The 12,045-nt window shown below is 43.6% G+C and overlaps 1 protein-coding gene across 2 annotated transcripts in view; it reads left to right on the top strand.

Annotated features, from left to right (window-relative positions):
- The first annotated feature begins 2,009 nt into the window (after positions 1 to 2,009).
- LOC110529162 (protein-tyrosine kinase 2-beta) overlaps positions 2,010 to 12,045 on the top strand; it is a 78,152-nt gene continuing 68,116 nt past the window's right edge. For both annotated transcript variants that reach the window (XM_036984587.1, XM_036984589.1), the window contains exon 1: positions 2,010 to 2,137. The gene's annotated coding sequence lies outside the window, so the exon portion shown is untranslated. The remainder of the gene's footprint in view (positions 2,138 to 12,045) is intronic.

Below are 12,045 nucleotides of genomic sequence, written 5' to 3'. Positions count from 1 at the left end.
GATAGTGGTCCCCTTTAGTACAGCCTCTAAAGGGCTTTTAATACAGACTCTAAACTGTTTTCACACAGCCTCTAAAGGGCTTTTCATACCTCCTCTAAAGGGCTTTTAATACAGCCTCTAAATGGCTTTTAATAACCCTCTAAAGGGCTTTTAATACAGCTTCTTTAGGGCTTTTAATACATCCTTTAAAGGGCTTTTCATACAGGCTCTAAAGGGCTTTTAATACAGCCTCTAAAGGGCTTTTAATACAGCCTCCAAAGGGCTTTTAATACAGCCTCTAAAGGGCTTTTAATACAGCCTCGAAAGGGCTTTCAATAACCCTCTAAAGGGCTTTTCATACAGATACTAAAGGGATTTTAATACAACCTCTAAATGGATTTTAACCTCTTACGTCGACCCGACACGCAAGCGTCCCATCCCATAAATCCTCTAAAGAGATTTTAACACAGCCTCTAAAGGGCTTTTAATACAGATTCTAAAGGGCTTTTAATACAACCTCTAAATGGATTTTAATACATCTTCTAAAGAGATTTTAATACAGCCTCTAAAGGGCTTTTAATACAGCCTCTAAAGGGCTTTTAATACAGCCTCTAAAGGGCTTTTAATACAGCCTCTAAAGGGCTTTTCATACAGCCTCTAAAGGGCTTTTAATACAGCCTCTAAAGAGATTTTAATACAGACTCTAAAGGGCAAGTTTTGAACTAAGGTAGGTAGTGTCTGAGATGGCAGCGGAGGCCAGTGGTGTGTTTAGATCTATACTGCCCTCTACTGGTCAATATATTTGTTATTTGAAAACTCCAGGGTGGATATCTGGCTGTGGAAATAATATCATTAGCCTATAGAAAAAAAGATGCCTCCCAAATCAGTCAACCCTTTGTCTTGTAGAAGGATTACATATTATTCTTATTGTGCGTTATGGATCGTTTGAGGTAAATGGAAATGTGGACTTTATATACCATGTATCTCAATCTCTTCATTCAAAGACTCAGTCATGGACACTCTTTCTGACAGTTGTGGCTGCTTTGCGTGATGTATTGTTGTCTCTACCTTCTTGCCCTTTGTGTTGTTGTCTGTGCCCTATAATGTTTGTACCATGTTGTTGTGCTGCTACCATGTTGTGCTGCTGCCAGGTTGTGTTGCTACCATGGTGTGCTGCTGCCAGGTTGTGTTGCTACCATGTTGTTGTCATGTTGTGTTGCTACCATTCTGTGCTGCTACCATGCTGTGTTGCTACCATGTTGTGTTGCTACCATATTGTGTTGCTACCATGCTGTGTTGCTACCATGCTGTGTTGCTACCATGTTGTGTTGCTACCATGTTGTGTTGCTACCATGCTGTGTTGCTACCCTTTGCTGTGTTGCTACCATGCTGTGTTGCTACCCTTTGCTGTGTTGTTGTCATGTTGTGTTGCTACCATGTTGTTGCCATGTTGTGTTGCTACCATGCTGTGTTGCTACCATGCTGTGTTGTCATGTGTTGCTGCCTTGCTATGTTGTTGTCTTAGGTCTCTCTTTATGTCGTGTTGTGTTTTCTCTCTTGTTGTGATGTGCGTTTTGTCCTATATTTAAAAAAAATAAAAAAAATAATCCCAGGCCCCCGTCCCCGCAGGAGGCCTTTTGCCCTTTTGGTAGGCCGTCATTGTAAATAAGAATTTGTTCTTAACTGACTTGCCTTAAATCAAGGTAAAAAAAATATTAAATAAATAGAAAAAACAATCCTTTCAATGGAAAACACACTGGAAACATTTGGATCTATATATTATCCCAGTACTTTGAAATAGCTTTTGCATGTTTACTACAGCAAAGACAATATACTGTAGTCCTACAGCAAACATAGACCGACACCAATATGTCTATGGGTTATAAAAAAATAAAAACTGCACAGCTGATTACAACATAATATCCTTTATTTTCCTAAAACACAAAAGACATTGACAGAGAGAGAGAGAGAGAGGTCCACGCTACAGAAATAAGGAAGTGACCTACCTACCAAGGCAAGGGAGTGGCTTGGCTCAAGTAAATACCTGTTCCACATACTGTTGGAGCCAGAGTCAGTCAGGACTAGGAACCAATCTATTAGAAATAACCATAGAACATTTCTGTGCAGATGCTCGTGGAGGAACATGTCCTTCAACTAGGTGAGACGCAAAATCTAATAACTTCAATGTGTTTTTTAAATGTCAGATGTGTAAACTCAGATTCCGGTGTTGGGAGGCGTAGCAGACGGTTACCTCCGGTCAAAGCGGTTGGAGTTATCAATTATTGTTTACGTTTTACTCGAAACTAAACTATTAGTGGGTCGTTTGAAGTCGGTCAAAATTATACCATCATATGAGTTATAATATAAACATGAAGCCTGAGGATAGAACATATGAGTAAGGTGATTGACATTTCTTGACGGTATGAGTGCTTTTACCAGTGCAGACATATGAAAGCATTGCATTTGCTACCTGAGTTGAGTTGGAAGAATCTCCATTATCACTGCAAGTCTGTTCAGGTGAATATTGTTTGCGCGCATTCCAGCACCTGGGGTTATGACTCCGCAGTATGCAACCCTACCTACTCCAACTCAACCCTACCTACTCCAACTCAACCCTACCTACTCCAACTCAACCCTATCAACCCTACCAACTCCAACTCAACCCTACCTACTCCAACTCAACCCTTTCAACTCCAACTCAACCCTTTCAACTCCAACTCAACCCTACCTACTCCAACTCAACCCTACCTACTCCAACTCAACCCTATCAACCCTACCAACTCCAACTCAACCCTACCTACTCCAACTCAACCCTTTCAACTCCAACTCAACCCTATCAACCCTACCAACTCCAACTCAACCCTACCTACTCCAACTCAACCCTCCAACTCCAACTCAACCCTATCAACTCCAAATCATTCCTACCAACTCCAACTCAACCCTACCTACTCCAACTCAACCCTCCAACTCCAACTCAACCCTACCTACTCCAACTCAACCCTCCAACTCCAACTCAACCCTATCAACTCCAAATCGTTCCTACCAACTCCAACTCAACCCTACCTACTCCAACTCAACCCTCCAACTCCAACTCAACCCTATAAACCCTACCTACTCCAACTCAACCCTATCAACTCTGCCAACTCCAACTCAACCCTATCAACTCCAACTCAAGCCTACCAACTTCAAATCAACTCTGCCAACTCCAACTCATCCTATCAACGCCAAATCAACCCTATCAACTCCAAATCAATCCTATCAACTCCAAATCAACTCTGCCAACTCCAAATCAACCTTATCAGCATCAAATCAACTCTACCAACATCAAATAAATCCTATCAACTCCAAATCAGCTCTATCAACTCCAAATCAACTATTGCAACTCCAAATCAGCTCTATCAACTCCAAATCAGCTCTATCAACTCCAAATCAGCTCTATCAACTCCAAATCAACTATTGCAACTCCAAATCAGCTCTATCAACTCCAAATCAGCTCTATCGACTCCAAATCAGCTCTATCAACTCCAAATCAGCTCTATCAACTCCAAATCAACTATTCCAACTCCAAATCAGCTCTATCAACTCCAAATCAGCTCTATCAACTCCAAATCAACTATTCCAACTCCAAATCATTTGTGGCCTCGGAGGTCACCTGATCTGTCAAACGTAGTGTCAGTTTTCAGACATTGGTTTTTCAGTTTGTTAAACAGATTTTATGGATTAGAAGAAGGTGTGTAATGCCTTGAATGAAATATTATGGGAGCATTTCATTAAAAAATATGTCAAACCCATGGTATTTCTGTCAATGGCTGATTGAACATTACTAGTGATGATACATAGAAATGCGTATTGCGTAATAAAGGAGACAGCTCCTGTCCTGAATGACTGATATTAATTACAGAGACAGACAAGACTTGACACATCCCCCTGTTTGAGTAATGACTGTTTCCTGTACGATACTATATTAATTACAGAGATTCTTGACATATCCCCCTGTTTGAGTAATGACTGTTTCCTGTACGATACTATATTAATTACAGAGATTCTTGACATATCCCCCTGTTTGAGTAATGACTGTTTCCTATACGATACTATATTAATTACAGAGATTCTTGACATATCCCCCTGTTTGAGTAATGACTGTTTCCTGTACGATACTATATTAATTACAGAGATTCTTGACATATCCCCCTGTTTGAGTAATGACTGTTTCCTGTACGATACTATATTAATTACAGAGATTCTTGACATATCCCCCTGTTTGAGTAATGACTGTTTCCTGTACGATACTATATTAATTACAGAGATTCTTGACATATCCCCCTGTTTGAGTAATGACTGTTTCCTGTACGATACTATATTAATTACAGAGATTCTTGACATATCCCCCTGTTTGAGTAATGACTGTTTCCTGTACGATACTATATTAATTACAGAGATTCTTGACATATCCCCCTGTTTGAGTAATGACTGTTTCCTATACGATACTATATTAATTACAGAGATTCTTGACATATCCCCCTGTTTGAGTAATGACTGTTTCCTGTACACTACTACTGTATAATACAATATATTAACATTATATATTAATATACAACTCTTTATACTGTAAGAAAAGAAGCAGTACACACACACACACACACACACACACACACACACACACACACACACACACACACACACACACACACACACACACACACACACACACAATTCACGTGGGCGACATTTTGGATATTCCACCTGTAGATGCTTCCCTGTTGTGTGTCAACAGACATGCAGTAGACATGTTGAGGAATTTCTATTCAAATTCCTCAAATCTACTATGACCTTAACCTAGATTACTCTATTCCACTATGAACTTAACCTAGATTACTCTATTCCACTATGAACTTAACCTAGATTCCTCTATTCTACTATGACCTTAACCTAGATTACTCTATTCCACTATGAACTTAACCTAGATTCCTCTATTCTACTATGACCTTAACCTAGATTCCTCTATTCTACTATGACCTTAACCTAGATTCCTCTATTCCACTATGACCTTAACCTAGATTCCTCTATTCCACTATGACCTTAACCTAGATTCCTCTATTCTACTATGACATTAACCTAGATTCCTCTATTCTACTATGACCTTTACCTAGATTCCTTTATTTTACTATGACCTTAACCTAGATTACTCTATTTTACTATGACCTTAACCTAGATTCCTCTAATCTACTACGACCTTAACCTCGTACAACCATCCCCCAAGTCTTGCGATCTTACATTCTATTTTGCTACATGGATTCCACAGATTGATAGCACAGGAATAATTACAAGACAATTATAACCTAACCTTTCTCCCCAGATAATTTATCCTCCCTCACCAAATCACAACAAAATATCCCAAACTGTAAGACCAGTGGCCATCTCGAAGTATGACAGTATCCAATTTGCTAAAGACATAAAAATGGTCCACACACATTCAAACAGTCATGAAGATGGCGCGACAGCATACGGGCCCTCAAATCCTCAAAAAGTTCTACAGCTGCACCATTGACAAGCATATTGACTGGCTGCATCACCGCTTGGTGTGTCCACTGCACCGATCACATGGCGATACAGAGGGTGCGGACAACCCAGGTGCATCACTGGGGCCGAGATCCCTGCCATCCAGGACCTCTATTAAAACCCCTTTTGGATCCCGAACAGATTCTATCCCCAAGCCATACGACTGCTAAATAGCCAACTAAATAGCTAACTAAATAGCTTACCAAATGGCTAATCAAATAGCTAACCAAATGGCTAACTAAATAGCTACCTAAATGGCTAACCAAATAGCTAACCTAATAGCTAACCAAATAGCTAACTAAATGGCTAACTAAATGGCTAACCAAATAGCTAACTAAATAACTAACTAAATGGCTAACTAAAGGGCTAACTAAATGGCTAACTAAATGGCTAACCAAATAGCTAACTAAATAACTAACTAAAGGGCTAACTAAACGGCTAACCAAATGGCTAACCCAATAGCTAACCCAATAGCTAACCCAATAGCTAACTAAATAGCTAACTAAACGGCTAACCAAATGGCTAACCAAATGGCTGCATGGACCCTTTTAATTTCATTAAATGTTTTTACACTGACTTTATGCACACTCAAAAACTCTATATATACACACACACACACACACACACACACACACACACACACACACACACACACACACACACACACACACACACACACACACACACACACACTGCTGCTACTCTGTTTGTTATACACTGTATATACAGTGTATAGTACAGTATGTGGACACCCCTTCAACTGAGTGGATTTGGCTATTTCAGCCACACCCTCTGCTGACAGGTGTATAAAAATTCAGCATACAGCCATGCAATCTCCATAGCGACACATTGTCAGTAGAATGGCCTTAATGAAGAGCTCAGTGACTTTCAACGTGGCACTGTCATAGGATGCCACCTTTTCAACAAGTCAAGTTTGTCAAATTTCTGCCCTGCTAGAGCTTCCACAGCAAACTGTAAGAACTGTTTTTGTGAAGTGGAAATGTCTAGGAGCAACAACGGCTCAGCCACAAAGTGGTAGGCCAAGCTCCCAGAACGGGACCACCGAGACTTAGCGTGTAAAAATTGTCTGTCCTCAGTTGTGACATTCACTAACAAATTCCAAACTGCCTCTGGAAGCAACGTCAGCACAATAACTGTTCGTCGGGAGCTTCATGAAATGGGTTTCCATGGCCAAGCAGCTGCACACAAGCCAAAGATCACCATGCACAATGCCAAGCGTCAGCTGGAGTGGTGTAAAGCTCGCCATCATTGGACCAAGCTTTAACTTCCTGACTGATGTCTTGAGATGTTGCTTCAATATATCCACCAAATTTTCCTCCCTCATGATGCCATCTATTTTGTGAAGTGCACCAGTCCCTCCAGCAGCACAGTACCCCCCACACTGTAAAAGTTTCTGAGGGTCTTAGGGGCCAAGACCAATACTGTTGTGTCATCTGAAAACTTGATTGATTTGGAGGTGTGTGTGGCCACGTGATCATGGGTGAACAGAGAGTACAAGAGGGGACCCTTGTGGGGCCCCTGTGTTGAGGATCAGCATAGTGGAGGTGTTGTTTCCTACCTTCACCATCTGGGGGTGGCCCATCAGGAAGTCCAGGACCCAGTTGCACAGGGCGGGGTTCAGTCCCAGGGCCCCAAGCTTAATGAGCTTGGAGGGTGCTATGATTTTGAATGCTCTGCTGAAGTCAATGACCAGCATTTTGATGTAGGTATTCCTCTTGTCCAGGTGGGATAGGGCAGTTTGCAGTGCGATGGTGATTTCATCGTCTGTGGATCTATTGGGGCGGTAAGCAAATTGCAGTGGGTCTAGGGTGTCAGGTATTTTTTGGAAACTGTTTTTTTTTTTTCTGGATCAAACACGTCAAATAAAATGACATTTTGGATATATATGGACGGAATTAATTGAACAAAGGGACTAATTGTGATGTTTATGGGACATATTGGAGTGCCAACAGAAGAAGCTCGTCAAAGGTAAGGCATGATTTATATTTTATTTCAACGTTTTGTGTAGCGCCTGCAGGGTTGAAATATGCTACCCTCTTTGTTTACTGTTGTGCTATCATCAGATAATTACTTTGTTGGCTGGATTCACAACGAAGTGTAGCTTTAATTGAGTGTCTTACATGTGTTATTTAATGAAGGTTTGATTTTATATCATTTTTTTTTATTTGCCACGCTGCATTTTCCCTGTTTATTGCCCAAGTGGGACGCAACCGTCCCCTATCCTAAAGAGGTTTTTAACTAGCCTCTAGAAGCACTTCATAATGATAGAAGTGAGTGCTAGGTGCCAATAGTCATTTAGTTCAGTTACCTTTGCTTTCTTTGGTGATCGATTGAAAATGATTGATTGAATACAGATGATTGATTGAATCCATCGCCTATATAGTTCAATACTTCCAGGTATAAGCCTGTTTGGGTTCCAGGTAGAACTTGTTTGGGTTCCATGTAGAGCCCTCTGCGAAAAAGGTTCTACATGGAACTGAAAGGGGTTCTATCTGGAACCGAAATGGTTCTACCTGGAACCGAAAATTGTTCTTTATTAAAAGGTTCTCCTATGAGGACAGCCGAAGAAGCCTTTAAGGTTCTAGATAGAACCTTTTTGTTCTAAGAGTGTGTGGTGTCTGTGTCTGTGTTGAAATAGTTACGGTATCTCACAGGCTGATAAGATCTCTCATGAGAGCCTTGTTTCCATAACAACTAACGTGCTGGCACGACGGTGTCAGTGTGTGTGTGTGTGTGTGTGTGTGTGTGTGTGTGTGTGTCAGAAGAAGGGGCAGGACAGGTGTGTGTGTGTGTGTGTGCGTATGTGTGTGAGATGTCTCCCAGCTCAATTGATTATCTGTTGCTGTAGCTCAATCTAACCAGCATCAGAGATCCTGTTACTGTACGTCTGCTAGTAATACAGGCATGTTAACTGACAATAGATTGGGTCTCGTGTGGCTCAGTTGGTAGAGCATGACGCTTACAACACTAGGGTTTTGGTTGTATTGATGTTACCCACTGTTACCCACTGTTACCCACTGTTACCCCAATGTTACCCACTGTTACCCACTGTTACACAGTGTTACCCACTGTTACACAGTGTTACCCGCTGTTACCCACTGTTACCCAATGTTACCCAATGTTACCCAATGTTACCCACTGTTACCCCAATGTTACCCAATGTTACCCAATGTTACCCAATGTTACCCACTGTTACCCACTGTTACCCACTGTTTCCCATTGTTACCCACTGTTACCCCATGTTACCCACTGTTACCCACTGTTACACAGTGTTACCCGCTGTTACCCACTGTTACCCAATGTTACCCAATGTTACCCAATGTTACCCACTGTTACCCCAATGTTACCCAATGTTACCCAATGTTACCCAATGTTACCCACTGTTACCCACTGTTACCCACTGTTTCCCATTGTTACCCACTGTTACCCACTGTTACCCAATGTTACCCACTGTTACCCACTGTTACCCAATGTTACCCACTGTTTCCCATTGTTACCCACTGTTACCCACTGTTACCCACTGTTACTCAGTGTTACCCACTGTTACCCATTGTTACCCATTGTTACCCACTGTTACCCACTGTTCCCCACTGTTCCCCAATGTTCCCCACTGTTACCCACTGTTACCCAATGTTACCCAATGTTTCCCAATGTTACCCAAATGTTACCCAAATGTTACCCACTGTTACCCAATGTTACCCAATGCTGAGAGGGGTTGTATCAATGTTACCCACTGTTACCCAATGTTACCCAATGTTTCCCAATGTTTCCCAATGTTTCCCAATGTTTCCCAATGTTTCCCACTGTTACCCAATGTTACTCACTGTTACCCAATGTTACACAATGCTGAGAGAGGTTGTATCAACAAGTACAGAGATTCACGACAACTTGTATGATGGGCTGACAGGCTGTTGTTTGCTGTACCATGCGATATTATAGTCAAAATGTCATGTACTGTCATGTTGTCTTGTCTCTGTCCTTTCCCTTCACCCTGTCTCCCTCTGCTGGTCGTGTTAGGTTACCTTTTCTCCCCCGCTTTCCCCCAGCTGTCCCTTGTCTCCTCTAACTACCCATTCACCCCGTTCCCCACCTGTTCCCTTTTTCCCTCTGATTAGGTCCCTATATCTCTCTCTGTTTCTGCTCCTGTCCTTGTCGGATTCTTGTTTGTTTGTGTCATTCATGCCTGAACCAGACTGCCGTCATGTTTGCTGTAACCTTGTCCTGTCCTGTCGGAATCTGCCGGTCCATCTGAGCCTACCTATGTTTGGTAATTAAAGAAGCTCTGTTTAAGTTGATTCGCTTTTGGGTCCTCATTCACGCACCGTAACAGAAGAATCCGACCAAGAATGGACCCAGCGACTTCGGATCCTCTCCACTCAGCCGTCGAGATCCAGGGAGCGATGCTAGGCAGACACAAGCAGGAATTGTCTGCTGCTCGACATGCCGTTGAGACCCTGGCCACCCAAGTCTCCAACCTCACAGAACAGGTTCACCATCTCCGCCTCGATCCACCGGCCACTTCCAGGGCTTTCGAATCTCCGGAGCCCAGAATCAATAACCCGCCGTGTTACTCTGGGGAGCCCACTGAATGCCGCTCGTTCCTCACCCAGTGTGATATTGTGTTTTCTCTCCAGCCCAACACTTACTCCAGGAGCACTGCTCGTGTCGCCTACGTCATATCTCTCCTTATTGGACGGGCTCGTGAGTGGGGCACGGCAATCTGGGAGGCAAGGGCTGAGTGTACTAACCAGTATCAAGACTTTAAGGAGGAGATGATACGGGTTTTTGATCGATCTGTTTTTGGGGAGGAGGCTTCCAGGGCCCTGTCTTCCCTATGTCAAGGCAATCGATCCATAACAGACTACTCTATTGAGTTTCGCACTCTTGCTGTCTCCAGTGGCTGGAACGAGCCGGCCTTGCTCGCTCGTCTTCTGGAGGGTTTCCGCGCAGAGGTAAAGGATGAGATTCTCTCCCGGGAGGTTCCTTCCAGCGTGGATTCCTTGATTGAACTCGCTATTCGCATTGAGCGACGGGTTGATCTTCGTCACCGAGCTCGTGGAAAGGAGCTCGCGCTCTCCGTCGCCTCCCTCTCCGCATCACTACCATCTTCCTCTGCCGGCTCGGGTGCTGAGCCCATGCAGCTGGGAGGTATCCGCATCTCGACTAAGGAGAGGGAACGGAGAATCACCAACCGCCTCTGTCTCTATTGCGGTTCCGCTGGTCATTTTGTCACTTCATGTCCAGTAAAAGGCCAGAGCTCGTCAGTAAGCGGAGGGCTACTGGTGAGCGCTACTACTCCTGTCTCTCCTTCAAGATCCTGCACTACCTTGTCGGTCCATCTACGCTGGACCGGTTCGTCAGCTTCCTGCAGTGCCTTAATAGACTCTGGGGCGGAGGGCTGTTTTATGGACGAGACCTGGGCTCGGGAACATGACATTCCTCTCAGACAGTTAAAGGAGCCCACGGCCTTGTTCGCCCTGGATGGTAGTCCTCTCCCCAGGATTCAGCGTGAGACGCTACCTTTAACCCTCACTGTTTCTGGTAATCATAGTGAAACCATTTCTTTTTTAATTTTTCGTTCACCTTTTACACCTGTTGTTTTGGGCCATCCCTGGCTAGTTTGTCATAATCCTTCCATTAATTGGTCTAGTAATTCTATCCTCTCCTGGAACGTCTCTTGTCATGTGAAATGTTTAATGTCTGCTATCCCTCCTGTTTCCTCTGTCTCTTCTTCACAGGAGGAGCCTGGTGATTTGACAGGGGTGCCGGAGGAATATCACGATCTGCGCACGGTGTTCAGTCGGTCCAGGGCCACCTCTCTTCCTCCACACCGGTCGTATGATTGTAGTATTGATCTCCTTCCGGGAACCACCCCCCCCCGGGGTAGACTATACTCTCTGTCGGCTCCCGAACGTAAGGCTCTCGAAGATTATTTGTCTGTAGCTCTTGACGCCGGTACCATAGTCCCCTCCTCCTCTCCCGCCGGAGCGGGGTTTTTTTTTTGTCAAGAAGAAGGACGGGTCTCTGCGCCCCTGCATAGATTATCGAGGGCTGAATGACATAACAGTGAAGAATCGTTATCCGCTTCCTCTTATGTCTTCAGCCTTCGAGATCCTGCAGGGAGCCAGGTTTTTCACTAAGTTGGACCTTCGTAACGCTTACCATCTCGTGCGCATCAGGGAGGGGGACGAGTGGAAGACGGCGTTTAACACTCCGTTAGGGCACTTTGAATACCGGGTTCTTCCTTTCGGCCTCGCTAACGCTCCAGCTGTCTTTCAGGCATTAGTCAATGATGTCCTGAGAGACATGCTGAACATCTTTGTTTTCGTTTACCTTGACGATATCCTGATTTTTTCACCGTCACTCCAGATTCATGTTCAGCACGTTCGACGTGTCCTCCAGCGCCTTTTAGAGAATTGTCTTTTTGTGAAGGCTGAGAAGTGCACTTTTCATGCCCCCTCCGTCACATTTCTCGGTTCTGTTATT

The sequence above is a fragment of the Oncorhynchus mykiss genome, chromosome 8 (assembly GCF_013265735.2).
Source record: "Oncorhynchus mykiss isolate Arlee chromosome 8, USDA_OmykA_1.1, whole genome shotgun sequence".
Taxonomy (NCBI): domain Eukaryota; kingdom Metazoa; phylum Chordata; class Actinopteri; order Salmoniformes; family Salmonidae; genus Oncorhynchus; species Oncorhynchus mykiss.
This window is presented reverse-complemented; position numbering and strand designations above follow the sequence as displayed.